Source organism: Piliocolobus tephrosceles, chromosome 2, assembly GCF_002776525.5.
Source record: "Piliocolobus tephrosceles isolate RC106 chromosome 2, ASM277652v3, whole genome shotgun sequence".
Taxonomy (NCBI): domain Eukaryota; kingdom Metazoa; phylum Chordata; class Mammalia; order Primates; family Cercopithecidae; genus Piliocolobus; species Piliocolobus tephrosceles.
In genome coordinates, this window is record NC_045435.1 from 66,939,632 (window position 1) to 66,944,045 (window position 4,414).

Genomic DNA, 4,414 nt, shown 5'->3' on the forward strand with positions numbered 1-4,414 from the left:
CTTTTACTTAACATAATGTTTTCAGTATTCATCTATGTTGTAGTATGTACCAGTATTTCATTCCTTTTTATGACTGAGTAGTATTCCATCATATACATATACTACATTCTGTATATCCACTCATCAAGTGATGGACACTTGAGTTGTTTCTACTTTTTAGCTATTATGGAGAATGCTTCTGTGAACATTCATGTCCAAATTTGTGTGTGTGAACAAATGTTTTCAATTCCCTTGAGTATATACCTCACTCCTTTTTATTGCTGACTAATATTCCGTTATATGGATATGTCACATTTTAAAAATCTGTTCATCAGCTGATAAACATATGATAGTTCCCACCATTTGGCTATTATGAATAATGCTACCATGAACATTTGTGTACAGCTTTTTAAAAATGCACGTTTTCACTTTTGTGGTGCATATACTTAGGAAAGGAATTGCTGGATCATATGGTTTTTTCAGGCTTAATTCACTTTATTTTTCTTGTATAAAACCCTATGTTGTAGCCACAGCTGGAGCCTGGGTCCGCTGCATGGAGACTCTGGTGTGGGTCTTGACAAGGTGGTCAGTGAATTCCTGATAGGGAGACTTGGTAGATACAGTCTCCTTCCAGAGGTCAGGGGTCGGTAGCTGTAGATCTTAGAGATGGCATCAAAGGTGGCCTTGGCGAAGTTGCCCATGGTAGCAGTACAGCCCCGGACTGAGGTGTAGCAGTCATTGATACCAGCCATCATGAGCAGCTTCTTGGGCACAGGCGCTGAGACGATGCCAGTGCCCCTGCGTGCAGGGATGAGGCACACCAGCACAGAGCCGCAGCGGCCTGTCGCCTTGCAAGGGACAGTGTGGGGCTTGCCGATCTTGTTCCCCCAGTAGCCTCTGCGCACGGGGACAGTGGAGAGTTTGGCCAGGATGACGACCCCACGAATGGCGGTGGCCACCTCCTTGGAGCACTTAACACCCAGGCCGACATGGCCATTGTAGTCCCCGATAGCAACAAACGCCTTGAACCTGGTGCGCTGGCCGGCACCGGTCTGCTTCTGCACCGGCATAATCTTCAAAACCTCGTCTTTGAGAAAGGCCCCCAAGAAAAAGTCCATGATCTCAGATTCCTTAATGGGCAGGGAGAAGAGGTAGATCTCCCTCAGGGACCTGATCTTCATGTCCTTGACCAAGCGGCCCAGCTTGGTGACAGGCATCCACTCCTTATCCTAGGCCTTGCCTCCGCGAGCTCCGAGGCCTCGCCAGGCCCCGGCCCCGTCCACGGTTGCGACCCCGGCCCCGGATGCCGCTGCTGAAACCTCCGCGGAAGCCACCGCGGTTCCCCCCCCCCGGGCCCCCGGGGCCCCCGGGCCCCCCCCCCCCCCAACTCGCTGCACCCGTGTCATCCGCCATTTGGTGTTTTCTCGGAGAAGAATCGGTAATTCTATTTTTAACTTTTTGAGGAACTCCAGTCTTTTGCACAGTGACTATACCAATTTACATTCCCACTAGTAATGTATGAAGATGGCAATTCCTCCACATTTTTGCCAACATTCGTTATTATCCTTATTTCTAATTATACCCTTTCTAATGGGTGTAAAGTAGTATATCATTGTGGGTTTGATTTGCATTTCTTCAATGACTAATTAATAATGTTCAGCATCTTTTCATGTGCTGACAAAGTTCTTGTGATGTTTCTTCTCTTCAGAGAGGGATATGTTTTCTGTAACTTTTTTTTTTTTTTTTTTATGAGACAGAGTCTCACTCTGTCACCCAGGCTAAAGTGCAGTGATGCCATCACAGCTCACTGCAACCTCCTCCTCTTGGGTTCAAACGATTTTCCTGCCTTACCCTGCCAAGTAGTTGAGATTACAGGTGCGTACCACCATACCTGGCTAAATTTTGTACTTTTAAGGGAGAAGGGGTTTCGCCATGTTGGCCAGGCTGGTCTCAAACTCCTGACCTCAAGCGATCCACCCACCTCAGCCTCCCAGAGTGCTGGGATTACAGGCATGAGCCACCACACCCAGCCCCTGTTTTCTATAACTCTTTGGAAAGCTTCACTTTATATCTTATTGCCAGAGTCGGGTGTTATGCCTTCCCTTAGATCAATAGTTCATACCAGCAACATAGAAAAAGGACACTGGCAAAATAAGATTATTTGAAAAAGAGGGGAATAGGTGGTGGACAGACAACCAACATTTTCTGCCAAAATATATAAACATACAAAGAATAAACCAAAATTATCTATAAACCCACCAGACTGAGATAATAATGGAACTGTTTTGGGGTGAGGAAGTCTACCTTAAATTTCTCTGGTACTAGTCCCTTCAGAAGTAAAACCCCTCTTTTCTTTCTGTATTATTGACTCAAGACAAAATCATGCAGTTCTTCTCTTCTTTCCTGTCAAATACTGCCTAAAGCTCCCTGAACTCTTAGTCTGAGGAATACACAACTATTTTCTCCACTGTATAAAATAGCCATAGATTTCAAGGCTTGTAGTATGCTGCTTCCTGCTGCTTGCTCTTCTTGTATACAATTTATTTTGTAGTTGAGAACAGTATGTTCCTATCCTAAAAAGTTAATTTTAGGATAGCAAGATACAAGAAATACTTTCATGTCCCTTTTTTGGGATGCTAGCCTTTTCCTTTCTGTTCTTTTGCTCTTACTGCTAAGGGCCAAATAGTTGAAATTCCTAGCAATAATCCTACCAAATTTTCTGTATTTTTAGCAATAATGGGAAAATAGTTTATTTTTATAACCTATTGCTCATATTTGTTTGATGGTCAGAGGATACCCAGCCTTGAGATATTTTAATACTTTGCAAGCCACTGCTATTGGTAATGTCTGTTTCTCAATGTATTGCAGTTGACTACTATGTACACCTAGGTAATATGGTTGATCTTTGGAGAATAAAGATTTTGCATGTATCTTTTTGTTTTTCTTCTGTCACTTATGTATAGGAGTGAAGAGCCATTGAATTTCAAGCAACTGCTCTTTTTTCTACCATAAAAAAAAAATTACTGTTCATTATAGATTTTCTTTCTTTCTCATCGCTTTATTCTTTTTTTTTTTTTTTTTAATTTTACTTTAAGTTCTGGGATATATATGCAGAACGTGCAGGTTTGTTACATAGGTATTTATGTGCTGTGGTGGTTTGCTGCACCTATCAACCTGTCATCTGGGTTTTAAGCCCTGCATACATTAGGTATTTGTCCTAATGCTCTCCGTCCCCTTACCCTCCACCCCCTGACAGGCCCTGGTGTGTGATGTTCTCCTCCCTGTGTCCAGGTGTTCTCATTGTTCAACTCCCACTTATGAGTGAGAACATGTGGTATTTGGTTTTCTGTTTCTGTGTTAGTTTGCTGAGAATGATGGCTTCCAGCTTCATCTATGTCTGTGTGAAGGACATGGACTCATTCTTTTTTATGGCTGCATAGTATTCCATGGTGTATATCTGCCGCAATTTCTTTATCCAGTCTATCATTGATGGGCATTTGGGTTGATCCCAAATCTTTGCTGTGTGAATCATGCTGCAATAAACATATGTGTGCATGTGTCTTTATAGGAGAATGATTTATAATCGTTTGGGTATATACCCTGTAATGGAATTGCTGGGTCAAATGATATTTCTGGTTCTAGATCCTTGAGGAATCTCCACACTGTCTTCCACAATAGTTGAACTAATTTACATTCCCACCAACAGTGTAAAAGCCTTCCTGTTCCTCCACAGCCTCACCAGCATCTGTTATTTCCTGACTTTTTAGATCATTGTTTTATTCTTAATTAAATTGGGTAAACCCAAAGGGTGGACTTTTTGTCATGTTCAGTTCCTAAAGTAATAAAACACATCCTAGAGCCATTCATGCCCGCTGTGGACTGATAGTTTTGTCCTCCCAAGATCCATATTTGAAACCATACACCAGTGTGATGGTATTTGGCGGAGCTTTGGGGAGGTAATTGGGCTTGGATAAGGCCATGGGACTGGGGGTCCCTATGGTAGGATTGGTGGCTTTATAAGGGGCTGAAAAGACCAGAACTCTGTCTTGGGAGAAAACAGCCACCTCCAAACCAGGAAGAAGGCTGTTACCAGAAAGCAAATTGGCCAGCACCTTGATCCTGTACTTCTCAGCTCCAGAGCTGGGAAGTACAGCTCCGGAGCTGGGAAGTGAGAAATAAATTTCTGTTGTTTAGGCCACTCAGTCCTATGGGACTTTTGTTATAGCATCCTGAACTGTCTAAGACAATACCTTATAAATTTTAGTATGAGGCCCAAATCAAATTGTAAAAACAAAAGAAATTCATTCTTTTATCTCTTAATTAAAATAAAAGGACTGAAAAATTAGCAACTACACCATTTTAAAAATGCCATCATAAATGCTTTTTCCACTGACTTTTAGCAAATCATCCTGCTTCTCTGTGCCTCAGGTTCTTT

The 4,414-nt window shown here is 42.5% G+C and overlaps 1 pseudogene; it reads right to left on the reverse strand.

Moving 5' to 3' along the window:
• Positions 1-495: 495 nt before the first annotated feature.
• On the reverse strand, positions 496-1,392 carry LOC111533398 (annotated as a pseudogene).
• Between the last annotated feature and the right edge of the window lie 3,022 nt (positions 1,393-4,414).